The 19,902-nt window shown below is 37.3% G+C and overlaps 1 pseudogene; it reads left to right on the top strand.

Annotated features, from left to right (window-relative positions):
* Nucleotides 1–1,278: 1,278 nt before the first annotated feature.
* LOC149260945 (COP9 signalosome complex subunit 5 pseudogene) overlaps nt 1,279–19,902 on the top strand; it is a 106,385-nt pseudogene continuing 87,761 nt past the window's right edge.

The following is a 19,902-nucleotide window of genomic DNA, read 5'->3' as shown; positions in this document are numbered from 1 at the left end:
TATTGTGTTATGTTCGATTGATATTCTTCCTCTTTGTGCTTATTATTTTCATCAATCATTTTTGGTTTCCACTAAGAAGAGTAGAGTAGATTCTTATATTATGTTTTACTATATCACATGAATTGTTGAATCTACAGTAAAAATCTACATGGTATCAAAGTGGAAGACATTATAAAAGAGGATATTTCAAGTTTGTTGTGTAGGTGAAAACTAAAATTTCAGTTCATCCTTCAGAATAACAATATGTCTTTCTATGGGTTGCGACTTGAGTATGCCTTGGAAGGAAGATCGAATTAAGGACATGATGGAAGCATAGCTAGAAGACAATGGCCTCAAGGAATTCCTAAGCCTCCAACATCAGATGCTCAAGATCTGACTAAATGGAGAAAGTGTGTGGCAAAGGCAAGGCAGATTATCCTTGAGGGAGTTCAAGATCACATTGTCTTGAGTCTCCATGGCAAGGAAACTCCATACTCAATGTGGAAGGCATTGACGCACCTGTTTCATAATAGCTGTGGCCATATGAAGTTGGCACTGAAGGAAAAACTTAGACAAGATCAAGATGGAGAAGGGTGGCTCTATTCCAAAGTACTTGACCAAGTTCACTCATTGTCGTAATGAGCTTGGAAGTGTTGGGATTACTGTTGCTGAGGACGATATGGTGAGCCTAGCTCTTCTATGACTTTTCAAGAGTAGGCACATTTATGAGGACTCTATCAATGGGAGGGAGAAGCTTCCAAATTTGGAATGATTATGGTCATATTTGGTACAAGAAGAGATTTGGAGGAACACCAGAGATGGATCCTCATCAAAGACTGATGATGAAATTGTACCTTAGTGGGTAAAGCAAAGAAAGGGAAAGGGAAGGTGCCCCATTCCAAGTCAGATTGTTTTCATGGAGGCAAGAAGAAGGACATGTCGAAATTCAAGTTATTTCATTGTCAAGAGTTGGGAAATTTTGGTACAAATTGTCCGCTCAAGAAGTCTACAAAGAAGCCCCCATGAGGAGTGGCAGGTGAGGCTTTTTCCTCATAATTCAAACAAGAATTTACCCTCATCACATATATGGTGTCATCGATGAAGGGTAGTGTGTGGTACCTAGACAATGGAGCTTCTTTCCATATGACTGGTAACAAGGAGCTCTTCAGTAACTGGGAGGAGAAGGATATCTAGATGCAGAACATAGAGTTTGGAGATGGCGGGAGGTATAGCACTACCGGGATCAATATAGTTACCTTTCAGAGGGAGTCTGGCTCCCCTATTAGAATCACATACGTAATGTGTGTTCCAGGACTAAAGAAAAATCTTGTTTCCATCACGGTATTGGAATACCGTGGCTATTATGTGATTTTTAGTAAGGGAAAGGTTTTCCTTAAAGACATCGCCACGGGACAGGTAAATCTATAACACCCTCCTCCCAAATCTACCCAAGAAATTGGTCAATCAGGGTAAACATACGAAGAGAGGCCACTATGATATGATTTGACCTCCTAAGTCACATTAAGGAAGTGGAACTGATGGAAACACACCATACATACATTAATCATCAGCTACAGGACCCTCAAGAACCAATCCAATACTTTAAACAACTTGCCTTGGGGTCCCATTGATCTTTTGGACAACTTAAGCCTCAGTCGCTCCCATGTTATAGGCATGAGGGTGACTAGAAACCCAAATTCGCTCTCACAAGCTTTCCTGCCAGTGACTAGAGACCAAAACTATCAATGTTATGCCAACGACTCCAGGATTTGAGCCACTTTTTCAAGCCCAGAGCCCAGGTCACTGCCCAGAATTGAACCATCTCTTCAAATCAGTAAAATAACATGGAAATGACAATATTAAAGAAAATACTTGTTTAATACCTTGAATGGACCCCTACTAGCCATGACAGGCATTTCGTCAAACATATCACAAATATGTATTCTACAAGTGTAAAGAACATTTTTGAGCATAAGGGCCTCATACATAGCTGAGAATCACTAAGAACCATTGATGCCTCAATACATCAACATCCATTCCATCCATTAGGTCATAGATACATGGATCATTCAATTACAAGTAAAAACATGATGAAAGCCATACATGGATACTGTCATAAAACATATACACAATTAGCAGAATAGCAACATAAATACTCATGAAAGTACAACCATATAATATAATCCATCAAAATGCTCATATAAATACAAGGATAAATAACCCTTCATTAATGATGCCAAATCCAAACCCGGGACAGGACTTCCACGTTCCACCTGACCGTACGATGGCTGAACCAAATCTCTCTTCAATCATTCACCCCCATGCCATATTCCAAGCTTGAATGTGGGATCTCATAGAACACGTAAATCAAAACTCATCCAGGACTTCCAGAGGCCATCCAACTCAACCCATCAAACAATGATTCCACCACTCGGTCAGACATCACCAAAACCATCATCAGATTGGTCTCCATCCAAGCCTTCCAGGGCTTCCAGAGAATTTGTTCCAAGCAAGGTTTCCAGGACTAGTAACTCAACACAACTTATATAGGGCTTCCAAATCGTTTTTCCAACCAGGGATTCCAGGTCTAGTAACTCAACCCACCAAGGGATTCCAAAGCATTTTTCCAACCAAGGCTTCCAGGACTAGTAACTCAACCCAAGTTGTTATAGGGCTTCCAGAGAGTTTGTCCAACCAGGGCTTCCAGGAACTAATAACTCAACTCCAGCTAAGGAAACATGAGAATAAACCAAAACAAAACAATGAAAATAAAACCACACTCACCATGGCTATCCAGGAAATGGCAAGGCTCGGAAATCCATTATCAATCCTGACCATCCTCCATGCAAATGACAAATCACAACCAAAAATACACATGCATATGCCACGCATGCCAAAAGAAGTGAAGGAAACATACATGCAACTCGGTACCTACAAGAAAATATGATGTAGTTGTTGATCCTAATGCCTTATTGTGCTTTCCTGCTCTTCCTTTGCCTTCTTACTCTAAAAATTCAAGTATGTCACACCCTCCAAGAATGCTCCAAGAAAACTCTGTCTCCAAGAGTATAAGAGAGAGAGAGTAATGAGAGAGCTTGAAAACTGAACTGAAAAAAGTTTATGAACTGATCCTAAGAAGACTTTTTACGAATGACGCCTCTATTTTCTTCATTTTCCATTATTTTCCTTCAATTTCCTCCTTACATGCAACCTATGATCTTTCACCTCCATTTTCTCCTAATTTCCATTATTTTCATAAATAAATGTACCAAAAATGCCATTTTTCCTTTCCAAAGCCTTAGCCATTGCCTTTGACAATTTACTTAGCCATAAACAATCAAAAGTGATCCCCATCACTAGGATTCTGCCAACCATTCAGCTTGGAATAAGTATCCCATCATGTGTGGTTATTATTTTTCCTTTATTTACTTTTATTACATGGAATTTTCACTAGGCTTGTTACAGAACCCTCCCCCTTTGGGGAACACCATCCTCGGTGTTCAACAACACCTACAACCGCAAAAATTTTGCAGCAAAATATATATTGTTGATCGATGTTTACAACTTAGCTCGATGCAATATTTACAATGATCACCCTACTGAAATGAAAACCAACATAAACACATAATAACATGACATCATAACAACATACCGCATAGTGGAGCTTTATAATGTAGCTCATGGAAGTATTTACATCCATATACATATGTACATAGACCAATATCATCAAAACATATGCCAAATCATATACCAAAACACCCAACAAAAACTGTTTTTCCTCATCTAATCCTCCAAGGAAGGATACATAGCCTGCATCTAATCCCCCATCTCCCATGTAGCTTCATCGGGCCCAAAGTGCTTCCACTGCACCTTAAATTGCTCAATTTCTCGGTTCCATAGCATGAGGACCTTTTTCTGCAATATACACTAAGGATCTGGCTAGAATTCTCCATCTGGTTTCACTTGTAATACTGATAAGGCGCTCAGTATTTAGCTCAAAAATAAAAGTTCTCAAAATGGCTGGAAACATGAACGACCGCATCTGTCTCGAAAAAACAATCCTAACACAACTTGTTTTGCTGAAAACTGAGTTCGTATGTGGAATTTATTGTGTTTTGTTCACTTTGCTAAATAAGTGAAATTTGCAAAAAAAATACACAATTCACAGTCCGTACTGTTGACGTGGTAGGTGACTGTGCAGGGTCAACTTTGGTCAGCATTCAATTATAGTTTGAAAAGTGGCATATTCTTATTGGGTTTCAGGTGGTGATGTGGCATAGTTTGATTGGTCAATTTTGGACCAATGAGAGAAAGTCACGTGGCACCTCCCAATAGTCTAGGTAGACTTCGCGCAAAAGAGAAAAATTTTGGTGGAGGTCGGGGTCGAACTCATGACCTTTGACACATAGTCCATAAGTCTTAACCACCTTTGCTACCGCTTGTTCCTTACCACCATAGTTCTTCATTTATATTTAAAGTGAAATGGTTATGGAATGGGCGGTTAGGGGAGGGATGGAATGGGTGTTTAGGGGAGGGCCAGCCTACAGTCCAAACCTCCCCATGTGAACATGAAATGGATATCGCGGTTACAGTTACTGCAACTGCTGGGGCTCCAACTGTGACAGTTACTACAACAATTAATGCAACCCACATGTGAACACAATATAGTCATTGCAAACGGTTATGCAGGCGCCTCCAAAAATCCAACGATCTCCACCCATGTGAATGCATACCTGACTGTTGTGGTTATGGTTAGTTAACTTGGCGGTCATCACAATGAAAATGCAATGGATACCACATGTGACCCCACTTAATCCACCTGCCATTATGGTTAGACTAACCATGGAGTTATCACACTAATATGCAATTAACAATTGATTAACCCCACTTATATTTAATTAAATTTGAGTTTAAAATGGTGGAATTTTAGCGGACTCTAACAATTTTGGTGCCAACCCCAAATTTAGTGGCCTTAACTGGATTTTTCCAAATTTGGAGGAGCTTTTCAAGGGAAAAACCGTTAGAGGCATAACTGGAGCAATTTTCGACAAAATTGAGCTCAGGAAAAAGGTTTTCCTAGCTAATTTTGACATTCTGAACACATTGGTGTGGGTATAAGGAGCAATAGAGCTTTGTAAACAACATTTTCCATATTGAGCTGATACAGAGTTCCAAACCATGGAAGTTGGACCAAGGAGATGTAGCCCAAGAGGGGTGAACTCCTTCATCAAAACACTGTGTTAAGGTGTCCCTTTGATGGTTTTATATACTTTGAATGTCTATTGTTTAGTACTTTTTTTTGAAGCTATTTTTTTCATGTATTTCACATTAAACTTGATAAAATTTACCTGTTTCAATCACAAAACAACCGAAAGAAAACTATGCACAGGGAGCAATGGACAAGCACATGTTTATAAATCTATAGTTGAAATTAGCACAAAAAAAATAACATTCAATAATATATCAAGTTGGTATCAGAGCAAAGGTTTATTTTCTTGACTTCTTGAGTTTTTTGCAATTAGGGTTTTAATGTTTGCAAAATTGGGATGCTTACAAGGTTAAAGTTGCAGAGAGGAAAATGGAAATTGTTGGTTAAAAATCCTGAGGTTATGCCTAGAAGAAGGAGAGCCACAAGGCCACAATATTCACCACCCAAATTTCCAATTCTAGCTGCACTTGAAACACCTCAAGTTTTGCCTTCAACTGAGATTGAAGAGGTACAAGCAGTACCAGTTTTTGAGCCTGAATCCACAACCATTATGTCTGGAGAAAGAGAGCCTGAAGGTCCTTATTCAGAAGAAGAAGAATTCAAGAAAGCTTTCTACACTTTAAATGAGATGGTTAAAGGCCTCTATGAAGAGAGGAACACTAGAATGATTGGAGATAGTTCTAAACCTCCACATGGAGAAGGAAGCTCCGGAGACAAAAAAAGATGATAAGAAGGATTCCAAGGGTAATGATGGAAAGCCACCTCCATCTCCACCATCCTCGTCATCTTCCTCATCATCTTCATCATCTCACACAACATCATCTTCCACTACCACCACTGAAACTGTCCATACTCATTCAAAAACCCCAAAAGGAAAAACTCCCTTACTCAAATTGGACATTAAGTTTGAACTTCCCATGTACAATGGTGAAGTGAATGCAGAAAAGTTAGATAATTGGAGGTATACTACAGAATTCAGAACCTCCAAGAAGATGACATAAAGATCCAGTTGGCTTCATTAAGGCTAGGATGAGCAACATTAGTCTCGTGGGAAGAAAAGACTCAAGAGGAAACATGAATTCATGGTAAGATATCCATTTCTTGGGTTGAATTTGTTTTTGCAATTAAAAGACAATTTTATCCTTTAGCCTATATGCAAAAATCCATTATGAGTTTGTAGAATTTTAGGCAGCTAAAGGGCCAAACAGTCCAAGATTATACATAGGAGTTTAGAAAGAGGGCTTTATTGTTAGAAGCAAACTTGAATTCCCAAGATACAATGCTGAAATATATTGGGGGTTTACATTCCTATTTGAAACATACTATCCTTATGTTCAATCCAAGCAATTTGGATGAGGTTTGTGTGCAAGCCACACACCTTGAAGCAAGAGGAATTAACATTCAGGAAGAGGGTAGTAAGAAGAGGCCTTTTGAGGGTAAGGAGAAAGAGAAGGGAGGAAAATGGAAGGAAAAAGAAAAATGCAAGTGTGAAGAAAGAAGGGGAGAAAATCATATTCCAGCATTGTTCCAAAGCTAGGCATGATGACGCCCATTGTTGGAAATTACATCTCGAACTAAGGCCTAAGAAATAAAACAATAAGGGAAATCAAAAGACGACTGCTACCACACAACATGACCTTGGTTCAGATTCTGGTGATGAGATAAAGATTTCAACCATGGCCACAAAAGGGAAAGAAGTTGTTGCAAGCACTAGTTCCTTAAACAGTCAAAACAACACTCCAAATGAAGAATCAAGAATAGAGTTGTTTCATGTAAGGGTGATTTCAAATCATACAAATATTGTTGCATTATTCGATTATGGTTCACAATCAAACTTAATTTCAGAACACCTGGTCAAAAAGCTCAACCTTGAAATTGTACCTCATCATAAGCCATATCCATTGGGTTGGATAGTTAACAATGCAAACTTACAAGTTACAAGGAAGTGTTTTTCAAGTTCGTCATTACTAAAAAGTTCATTGATGAAGTTGAGTTAGATGTAGTTCCACTTGAAAACTCAAGAATAATTTTGGGTAGTCTATATTTGTATGATAGGAAAGAATTATTTATTCACCATGAAAACAAATACTTATTTCTCAAGAATGGGGTGGAGTACATTGTGAGAGCCCATCGCAAAAAGTTGAATATCTCTTTGGTTAATGCAGGGAAGATGAAGAGACTACTAAATGCAAGTAAAATTTTTATGCTTCTCATGATCAAGAAAAATAATGATATTGATTATGAATCTTTTGAAGGTTGTGATGACAAATTTAAATCTGATTTGTTTGATGTCGTAAGCAAGCATGGCGAGATGTTTCAGGGACCAAAGGGGTTACCTCCCAAGAGGGGAATTCAGCATGAGATTCAGTTGCAGCAGGATGTTCCACTTCCAAATATTGACATGTATCACATGTCGATTATGGAGAGCATGGAAATCGAGAAGAAAATTCAAGAATTTCTAAGCAAAGGTATCATATGCCCATCTACTTCACCATCTGGTTCGCCCATTGTTTTGGTGCCAAAGAAGGATGGGACTTGGCGCATGTGTGTGGATTTTCGTGCACTGAACAAAATCACAGTAAATAATCGTTATCCACTCCCAATAATTGATGATTTTCTTGATCAGTTGAGGTATGCAAAGTATTTCACTAAGTTAGATTTACGAAGTGGTTATCATCAAGTTAGAATAGCTGAAGAGGACATTTGGAAAACCACATTTAAAACTAAACAAGGATTGCTTGAGTGGCTTGTTATGCCTTTTAGTCTTACAAATGCTCCAGATACTTTCATGAGAGTAATGAATGATGTATTGAGATTATTTCTAGATGACTTTGTCATTCTATACTTAGATGATACACTCATATTCAGCAAATCCAGAGATGAACATGTCATGCATGTAAACAAATTGCTTGATGTCTTGAGAAAAGAACAATTTTTTTTAAAGATGTCAACGTGTGAATTTGGCAAGACTTCTTTAGTCTATTTGGGACACATTGTTGGAGGAGGTGAGATGAATATAGACCCCTCTAAATTTTAGGTCATTATGAATTGGCCCAAGCCCAATATAGTTATAGTGGTAAGAAGTTTTTTAGGGGAAGCACAATATTGGAGAAATTTTATTGCTAAATTTTCTTCCATTGTAGCTCCAATACATGCATTGACATGTGTCAAGAAAGTATTCCATTGGGGAGATGTACATCAGAAAGCATTTGATTCTTTGAAGTGAAAGATCATTTCAACACTAGTATTGGCTCTTCCAGATATTAGACAACCATTTGAGATTCAAATGGATGCTAGTGATTACGCCATGGGAGCAATTATTATGTAGCATGGTAAGCCCATTTCATTTCATTCTGAAATTTTTAATGGAGATGTAAATAAATATCCCACTTATGACAAAGAACTTTATGCATTAATACAAAGTGTCGAAAAATGGAAACACTATTTGATGGGAAAAGAGACCATTATCCATACCGACCATCAACCATTATAGTATTTACAGTCACAATCAAAGTTACAACACTCACGACATTTCAGATGGATGGGTTTTCTACAACAATTTAATTTGGTTATCAGATATAAAAAGGAAATCTACAATAAGGTCGCTGATATTCTTTCAAGGCCTATTATAATTTCATCTGTTATACTCAAGCATAGTTTTGTTTTGCATGAAAGTTACATTGAACAATATGAAAATGATAATGAATTTCAAGATGTGTATGTGAGCTTGAGTAAAGGAAACCAAATTGAAGAGTTGGATTATCATGTACATAACAATTTGTTGTATCATTTGGGAAAGTTGTGTATCCCATAGGGAGAAAGAAACAATATCATAAGGGAGGTGCACACTTCATTGTTTGCTGGACACTTTGGTGTAGGCAAGAAAGTAGCAAATATCCAAAGGTATTGTTATTGGCCACACATGTTTGATAATGTTTCTCATTTTATAAGAGGATGTCCTTTGTGTGCAACAAGTAAGCCTAACAATAGGAAACTTGGATTGTACACTCCACTTCTAGTACCTTCACGTCCATGGGAGAGTATCTCAATGGATTTTGTAGGAGGTCTTCCATTGTCAAGTAAAGGTCATGATTACTTGTATGTAGTTGTAGACATGTTCAATAAAATGTGCATATTAACACCATGTAAAAAGCAAATTACAGCTGAACAAACATCTCATCTTTTCTTCCAAAACATTTGGGTTAATTTTGGTCTTCCTACTTCTATTGTGAGTGATAGAGATTTTCGATTTGTTGGGAATTTTTGGTCAAATTTGTGGGACATGATGGACACAGAGTTGAAGAAGAGTACAATCTTTCATCGAAAAACAGATGGCAAATCGAGGTGGTCAACAGAACAATCATTCATCTTCTTAGAGGATATTGTAGCAAACATCCCAAGCTGTGGGATGAACAATTGCATTACATACAACATGCATACAACAGGGCAAAGCATTCTTCCACAAATACATCACCATTTGAGGCATGTTATGGGTACTTTCCAAGATCGCCATTGGAATTCATCTTTGAGGAAAATGTCACCATCGATGGTCATAGTGACATCGATAAGGCAAGGAATTTCATAAAGAAATTTAGTTAATACATCATACAGAGCAGGAATAGCTTGAGAAAAGTCAAAGAAACTACAAGGAAAGGCATGAAAAACACTCGGTTGATAACAGATTTCAAGTTGGTGATGAATTTTGGTTATCTATTAGCAAAGAGAGACTTCAGGGGGAAGGTAAAAAGCTTAATCCAATCTATTATGGTCCTTTTAAAATTCTGGAAAAGATTGGTACGATGCATTTAAGCTTGATTTGCCTCCTTATATGCAAATATATTCTATTGTTAATGCTGGGAATTTGAGATTTTTTAAGCTTCCTTTGATTGATGATCAAGGAGAGCATGTTCAACTGCCATCAATAGATGATTTATCACCAGAATATCTTGATGAAATTCAGCAGGATCTTATACTTGACAGAAGAAACAAGACTTTGAAAAGAGGGGATGTTGAATACCTTAGAGTGGGACTCAAGGGACAAAAGCCTTCTAAAGCTAAATGGTTGCAGATCGAGAAGGTGAGGGAGTTGTACCCTCACATGTTGAATAATTGATAGTATCTTTTGGGGTCCAAAAGGATTCTAGTGGGGAGGAATGATTAGACACTCAATATTTAGCTCAAAAATCAAAGTTCTCAGAATGGCTCGAAACCTAAACAACCACGTCTGTCTTGGAAAAATGATCCTAACACAACTTGTTTCACTGAAAGCGAGTCTGTATGAGGAATTTATTGTGTTATGTTCACTTTTCCAAATAGGCGAAATTTGCAAAAAGAAATACACAGTCAGTAGTCTGTATTGCTGACATGGCAGGTGACTGTGTAGGGTCAAATTTGGTCAACATTCAATCACAGTTTGACAAGTGGTATATTCTTATTGGGTTTCTAGTGGTGATGTGGCACAGTTTGATTGGTTAGTTTTGGACCAATGAGAGAATGCCACATGGCAAGCCTGGAGGCCGCCATGTGGCACCTCCCAACGACCTAGGTAGACTTGGCGCAAAGGAGAAAATTTTTGGTGGAGGTCGAGGTTGAACCCGCGACCTCCGGCACACAATCCACAAGTCTTAACCACCTCCTCTACTGCTTGTTCCTTACCATCATAGTTCTTCGATTATATTTAAAGTGAAATGGTTATGGAATGGGCGATTAGGGGAGGGCCAACCCTCCCCATGTGAACATAAAATGGATATCACAGTTACGGTTATCGCAACCGCCAGGGTTCCAACTATGACAGTTACCACAACAATTAATACAACCCACATGTGAACACACCATAGTCATCGCAATTGGATATGCAGGTGGCTCCAAAACTCCAACGGTTTCTGCCCATGTGAATGCATACTCGACAGTTGTGGTTACAGTTAGTTAACTTGGTAGCCAGCACAACGAAAATGCAACAGTTACTACATGTGACCTTGCTTAATCCATTGACCATTACGGTTAGAATAACCACAAAGTTATCGCACTAATACGCAGTTAACAATTAATTAACCCCACATGTATTTAATTAAACTTGAGTTTAAAATGACATAATTTTAGCGAACTTTGAAAATTTTGACACCAACCCCAAATTTAGCGGCCCTAACTGGAGTTTTCCATATTTGGAGCTTTTCAAGGGCAAAACTATCATAGGCATAACTAGACCAATGTTCGACCAAATTGAGCTCAGGAAAAAGGTGTTCCTAGCTAATTTTGACATTCTGAACACATTAGTGTAGGTATCAGGAGTAGTAGAGCTTTGTAAACAACATTTTTTCCATATTGACCTAATACAGAGGCCCAATCAATGGAATCTGAACCAAGGAGATGTAGCCAAAGAAGGGTGAACTCCATCAAAACACTGTGTTAAAGTATCTCTTTGATGGTTTGATGTACTTTGAATGTCTGTTTTTCAGTACTTGTTTTTGAAGATATTTTTTTCATGTCTATCACATTAAACTTGATAAAATTTACCTGTTTCAGTCACCAAACAACCTAAGGAAAAATATGCACAAGAAGCAATGAACAAGCACATGTTTATAAATCTGTAATTGAAATTAGCACAACAAAACTAAAATTCAATAACATATCAAATGCAAACCAGTCAAGCACATGATCAACATCTTTAACATACTTCTTAAGAAATGATACATGGAAAACATCATGGACTTTCACTATCAGAGGTAGTGTAAGTCGATAGGCTACTAGCCCAATCCTATCAATAATGCTGACAGGTCCACAAAACTATGGTTCCAGCTTGGCACATGATCCAATCCGCAAGGATCTCTTCTTTGGTTTGATGCACAAGTACACCTATTCGATAACATGGAACTCCTTGAACCTATTCCTATTTGCATAACTCTTCTACCTATCCCGTGCTGCCTTTAGATTCTTATTGATTACCTGCATTTGATGTTGCATGTCTACCAACATATCTGGTCCAATCAACACCCTGTTAACCGGATCACTCCAACTGATGGGAGTGTTACAACTCTGACCATACAATGCCTTAAAAGGACTCATCCTCAATGGCTCTTGATAATCGTTGTTGCACGCGAACTAAACCAATAGAAGGTAGTCTTCCTACTTCTGATGCTAATGCATCACATACATTCTCAACATGTCCTCCAATATTATATTGACCGTCTCTGTCTGTCCATCGGTATGTGGATGATAAGTTATGCTGAAGGCCAACTTTGTGCCCAAAGCTACAAAAAAATCCTTCCAAAACTTGGAAGTGAATGTCACATCCCTATCTAACACAATCTTCTTTGGAAAACCATGCAATCTGACCACATCTATGATGAATACTTGTGTTGCATCTCTAGCTGAGAATGTAGACTTAACCAGAATGAAGTGTGCAACATTTGTCAAAGTGATTCAAAGGGATAGTGAAGCATAGTTATCATTATTTGGTTCCAAAATTAATCATAAAAAAAACAAATGATACACCTATTAAGCTCCCAAAAATCTCTACTATGACATCTGAAGAAAAGGAAGAAATGTGACATGATATATCAAAATTATCAGACCAAGTGCAATAAATTTCGATATCACAAAGAGAAACCAAAAATGAACTGGAAGCAATGATGAATGTTAATATGGATGGTTAAAAAGTAGATATAAAAAGATACATGGAAGGTTTGAAGGAAGGTTTGACAAAGTTGCTACAAGAAATGCTTCATAGTGGTGACAAGGTATTCCATGAAATTCATGATGAGAACAAAAGGAATGTGAATCATGATTTTAGAGAGTCTAAATTTGGGAAGAAGGCCACCCACAGTCCAAATATCAATGTGAGGAAGTTTGATGGCAAGGATTTGATAATATGGATACTACATATGGAGAAATTGTTTGATTTACATGATGTGCAACACACACAAAAGGTATGTGTTGCATATTTATATTTAGAACCTAATCAGTGTATGTGGTATCGATGTCATTTTTCTCATAAATCACTTGTCACTTTGAAAATTTTTATGAAGAAATTGGTAGCATTATTATTAGGATACAAAGAGAAATTCCTTCTTTAGTCAATTGATAAACCTCAAACAAAAAGGTCTAGTTGTTGCGGAGCACATTGAGAAGTTCCAAAGATTGAATATCAAGGTAATTGATATTCTAGAGGAGAATATGACTAATGTCTTCATAGGGACTTTAAGAGATAACATCCAACATGATTTTCACCTTTGGGAACCTATGTCATTGGAGAATGCATCCAAGGTGGTGAGAAATGTTGAAAGGAAAATTATGGCAACAAGGAGTTCTACCACTCACAACTATAAAGATCATAGTGTTACCACACCTAGCCTCCAACGACCTACAAGGTTGACACCACAAAAAAAAGAGAAAAATAGATTTGTTATAGCTATGATATAAAATACACTAAAGGTCATAAGTATGTTGAGAAGAAATTATATTACATAGAATGTGAAGAAGAGGAAGAAAAGGAATAAGAAAATTCAAAAGAAGAAGATATGCACAAGGAACCAACCCTAGGGGTTGAAAAAGAAGAAACAAATATAATCATATCTTATAATGCATTGGAAATAATTACCACTCCTCAGAGTCGCAATATAGAAAGATATATCAAGAAGAAAAAGGTAACAATGTTGATTGATTCAGGTAGTACCCTTAATTTTACTCATTGTAAGATAGACAAGGATTTGAATTTCTTTATATATCCAACACCAAAGTGTCAAGTGATGGTTTCATATGGAGGAAATATAAATTTCTCATGGAAGTGTCATAATATCAATATAACTATAAGTTTTAACCCTGTACAGAAATTACCTGCAAATGAATTCTAAAATCAGAAAATAAACAATGACAATAATATTAAAAAAATACACGGATATTTCCCCTTGGATCCAAAATCCAGGACTACTAGATTAATTTTTCATTATGTTCCTTCCAATGTTACAATACATATATATACATGCTTGAAGAATTCATAAACCCAAATCCATTAACCCTGGATTAGAACATAACTGTAGTTCCCTTAACCGGATCTACAAAATATCATGGACAAAAAACCATCATGCCCATAACCATGTGCAAAACCCGTGCAAAAAACCATAGGTAGGTCCGACCACTTAATATAGGGTCCAAAAAAACATTCCCAGGGCACTGCCTCGAACCCTGACACAACCAACGGGAAGGCCATTTAGTCATAGAAAGAATATAGCACACGCCAAACACTAACCATGGGGCGATATGTAAGGAAAGGCAATTGAATTAATGGTTATCATAGGGAATCCTAGGAAGATAATCAACTCTAATTGCATGACAAATACTTTGAGTAAGGAAAAATGAGGGGTAATTGCACAATTATGCTCCCTATATGTTCAAACATCTAATTCATTCATTTATCTACATCTCCAAAGTGTCCTTGACAATCATTCCAAGGTATTTGAGACTTCTAAAGGTATCCCACCTATTCAAAAACATGATCATGATATTCACTTGATTCCAGGAAGTGTTCTTCCAAACATTAGACCTTACATATATCCTTTTCCCATAAGAGTGAAATTATACATATGGTTGCAGAAGTTCTAAAGGCATGTATAATTCAACCTAGCCAAAGTTTTTTCTCTTCTCCAATAGTATTGGTGCATAATAAGGATGGATCAAGGTGTATGTGTCCATATTATAGAGAGCTCAACAAGCTCACTATTAAAGATAAATTTCCAATTATTTTCATTAATGAATTGTTGGATGAATTACATGGAGAAATTTACTTCATCAAGCTGGATCTTCATCCAGGATATCATCAAACTTGAATGAAGACATAAGACATTCTGAAAACAACATTTAGAGCTCATGAAGGTCATTATGAATTTTTAGTCGTGCCTTTTGGCCTTACTCATGCACCTTCCACATTTTAAGGTTTGATGATATCCAATTTCAAACCCTTCCTTAGAAAATTTGTGTTAGTAATTTTTTATGATATACTAATCTACAACAAGTCTTTGAAAGATCATGTTCAACATGTTGACAGGGTGCTCAACTATTAGAGAAGAAATAATTATATGCAAAACCCTCCAAATGTTTTTTTGGGGTACAGGAGGTGGAATATTTGGGTCATAATGTGTCTCATGAGGGTTTTAAGGTATACCCTAACAAAATTGAAGTCATCAAGGAATTGAAAATCCCCACAACCTTAAGGAATATTCAAGGATTTCTCAGGTTGATTCTGTATTATAGCAAGTTTGTTAATAATTATGGGAAAACAAGAACACTTTAATATCATTACTGAAGAAGGATGCATTTTCCTAGACTCCGTAGGAAACTGAGGCCTTTGAACATCTTAAAGGGGAAATGTGTCGAGCTCCAATCTTAGTTACGCCAAACTTCACAAAAACATTTATTGTGTAATGTGATGCCTCAAGAAATGGCATTAGTGATGTTTTAATGTAAGAAGGAAGACCCATTTATTTTGAAAGACATTCAATCAAGGGAAATAATTTACACAAACCTATTTATCAGAAGGAAATATTGGAAATACTACATGCCCTAAATCAATGGCACCCTTAAGTAATGTGTTATGTCGAATTTTGCATCTACGGATAAACACAATTTCCCTAGGTGGGTAGCTACAACTAGAACAACAAATTTAAATAATTTAGCCTTTTCCTATAGAAGATAAATAAGATAAGGGACCTACTTGTTATCTTTCTCTTCCCTTTGTCTCCTTTGAATAGCTCCTGTCACTCCTTGTCGAACTAAATTCACTCGATAAGTACTTGCAATCATAAAAAGAGGACCAAAACCAATCAAAGAAAGAGATCTATCTACTATAAGAAAATGGAATCAAAATCATTTACAGATATAATCATCATACATAAAGAAAAGAATATGGGAAAAGGTGTAAACAACTTTATTAAGTAGAAGGAAGAGTTACAACCAAGAAGTATGATCCCATGTCACTCATCCAGCTTGAGTTCCATCCTTCATCACACCAAAAGCACAACACTCTGGAAGCATAAAAATACTTGCTTATAATCTCAAACCTCACACCAACAGTATCTCCTTAAAAATTCTCAAAGTCTAGCCCCTAATCACTATGATGAGTGCTCAATTTATAGGGAAATGGAGGTGGTTTTGTCATAAATTGGGCATTGAATGGCTTTCCAATTTGGGAGTTAGTTTCCATGGAGGAAGGGATGAGAGGATAGGAGGTTATTTGATTCATTCCCTATCTAATTTCGAGCTCATAGGAGAGGATAAGAGGTGGGAATCTCTATAATGATCTAGAATGAAAGAATATTCCCAGAACCCTATGAAGATTTCACTCAATCTCGCCCAACGCAGGTTAAAGTGGGCCTAGGTTCTCTATAGAGAAGGCTTGAATGGGCCTAAGTTCTCTACAATGCACTTACCCCTAACCAAGGCTATGCTGGTCCCTCAAGGAGTCATTTCAAGATGTCTTCAGGCCAGGAAACTCTCAGGAATGATGGCATTCAATGTGATGACTTGTCTAGGGCATGTAGAAACTGAATTAGGGTTTGATGAGCCCTAAAAGTATTGATCTGAATGATGGGAGTGATGTGCCCAAATAGACCTGTAACAGTTGCCCCCTAAAGCATGAAGTCGAAAATGATAATGTCGAGTGATATGCTTTACGATGTGATGAGGAGGTTCTAAAGTGGATGGTAACCTGCATCAATTACAATACATAATATCATGATATTTTGGATTTTTTCATGAATCGCTGAGGGAAGGCATACCCATGCTCAACATATAAACTTTCATTACATGTACATAGATAGTCATCTACAGATATAGACCCATGATGGGATGACCATCAGTGTAAAGCCATCGTACAGATGATTTAGTACTCTCCTAAAATCGCAGCTCGGATGGATGAAACTAGATCTGGGGTCTTCTATCTCGTTCAATCGTTCACTCAAGTACAAGTCTAACCATGTGAATATATGATTTGAAGTCGAACATGGGAAGACACCATCTAATTACCAGCCGTAAGCCATTAACAGATGTGAGAGAAATCACCGATAATGATAATGATCCTCAAGGTACTATAGTACATTTTTCATGGTGTGAATGGATGTTTTGATGTCGAACACCATACAAAGTCTTTCAGTCAAAGGCCAGTGATGTCAACCTATCGCCGAAAGTGAGAAGCTTGCCATTGATGTATGCAAGCCTCAAGGTACTGAAAGGGTGTTTCTAAGTCAATTTCTTAGATAATGTGCTAATGTCAACAAGAAGCGACTCATCGTAGGAGGGCCTTGATGTATCCCACTTCAACAACACGAAATGATTGTAATGATTTTTGAAGACGAAAAGTGACTAACGACACAAGATTTAGGAATGATAGTCATGAAAATGAAGGTTTATGAGTATTGCAAAGGATGAATTTTAACTGAGTGACTTCTCTTGAACATGTCAGTGACACTGAATGAATTGGTAGCATTGACCCAAAACCAAAGTAATGGATGGTATGATAGACCATAGGTATGATAACCATCAAGCTGATAACCCAACCCAAATAGTCACAAAGATGAAGTGAAAGTGTCATGTTCAAGAGCAACTTGCTATCATAAAGTGGTTTACCCCTTTTCCCATTTTTCCCAGTCATTTCTTACCAGTACCTCTTTATTTTTTATCAAGCTTGAGGAGGATAACATATGCTTGTTGTATAATTCCACCCTTCAGGTGAATCCATTGCTATGTGATGTTTTAACGAGTCTAGTGAAGGTGAAACTCGGCCTTGTCATGATGGACAAGTTTGTCACTATTTGATGTTTTAATGAGTTTAACGACAATGATAACTCGGTCCTTTTCATGTTTAGAGAGTTTGAAAAGGGACAAAAAGAAAACTCCACAAGTTCTTTTTCATAGATTTGTCTCTCAAGTCTGAAAAAGCGTAAAATAATACAAGAGAGAACCTATTGACCATGTTCGATCAACATATTCCCTTCTTCGTAAGTAATCTATCTTAGTCTAGAAAAGGGTTAAACTTATACTGAGTGGATTTTGTTTCCAATCCATTTACAAGTTGAAAAGGACAAGCGTTGGGCAACCTTTTCATGTTTAAAGAGTTGGAAAAGAGCTTAAAGAGGACTCTACTAGAGGAACGAGTGATGTCTAGGATAGCAACTAGCTCCAGTGATGTTGTGACTTTTCAAAACATGTTGATTTATGTCAAGAGGTTGGCTAATAAGACCACTCATCGTAACTATTCCTCAGAAAAGGGTAAAAGAAACCAAGTGAAAGCATATGATTGGCCAAAGAGATGGTGGCAATGGAAGGAGAAAAACCAAGGCTCATCTGGTGGAAGAGGCTGATATAATGGTAATCACGAGGGTTAAAATGGAGATGAGTTCATTTTTACACAAGCTTGAACCATAGGGAGCTATGTTTGGATTCAGTTTCATGTTTACACAAGCATGAAACGAAAAACGATGCTTGGATTCAGTTTCATGTTTACACAAGCTTGAAACAGAAAACTATGCTTGGATTCAGTTTCATGCTTACACAAGCTTGAAATGAAAAACTATGCTTGGATACAATTTGATGTTTACACAAGATTGAAATGAGAAAAAAATATGCTTGAGATTGGTTTACATGCCCCTAGCATGATTACTCGATCCTAGGTGCATGCCCCCCAAGATTTATTACATTCACCTAAGTAGACTACTCATGGCTATCAAGTGGATGGAATGAAGGTTCATTTACGAGATCAAGTGAAAGAATCGACTGGGATTTTACGAGATCTAATCAAAGACTCGAATTGGAATCTCCAGGGGACCTTGTTTCATTTTTTAATGAGCTTTACAAGACAAGGAACTCTGCTTAGATTTCTTGTTTCATGTTTTAACGAGCTTGAAACAAGACAATGAACTATGCTCTGGGACCTGTTTCATGTTTTTTTAATGAGGTTGACATAGTAAAAGAACTATCCTCATATTCCTTGTTTCATTTTTTTAACGAGGTTGACACAAGACAAGGAACTATCCTCATATTCCTTGTTCACGACCCATAAGTGTAGGAATATACAGGGTAAGTTCCTCAGACAGAACACCAAAGGACACCGCTCACAAACAGATCATAGATCAATACACCAATATTTTTGACGTGGTTAAAACCCTTAAAGAGGGAAACAATCCATAGCCTGAGCCAATGCGGCCACTTCAGGCAATTTATTAATAAAAGAATGAAAATTTACATAAGCTTCTCTCATGAATGGTTACCCTACAAATTACCCTCCAAGATCTTTAAATAGAGATCATGGACCAATCAAGTGTTAAGCCACAAATCAAGTGTCGGTAATATTGAGGAGAGAATGAACTGTTGGATCAGTTCATATCTAGAACATATCATGACCGTCGGATTGTAAGTTACAAAAGTACATAGTAAAGAAACACACTTTACCTAACTCTACAGTAGACCAAGTTATACTTAACTATTTCCTATGTGTCGGAATATCCTAACATCCCCCCTTAAGAACAACTTGGGATAGGATTGAAGGATGTACAAGTATGACACAATAGGAGAAGGAAGGAGGCATTAAAGCCTATCCCCCCTTAATGACAACTTCCTAAACTCCAACCATAATTTGAAGTTTAATAAACTTCGCCTTTGTGAGAGCCTTTGTAAAGATGTCTGCAACTTGATCATCTGTTGAAAAATATTGCACTTCAAGAACATGG

This window comes from Pinus tabuliformis, chromosome 6, assembly GCF_031772625.1.
Source record: "Pinus tabuliformis cultivar Carrire ecotype Pingquan chromosome 6, CPIR1, whole genome shotgun sequence".
Classification (NCBI taxonomy): domain Eukaryota; kingdom Viridiplantae; phylum Streptophyta; class Pinopsida; order Pinales; family Pinaceae; genus Pinus; species Pinus tabuliformis.
Note: the sequence above shows the minus strand (reverse complement) of the source record. Positions and strands in the feature narration are given on the sequence as shown.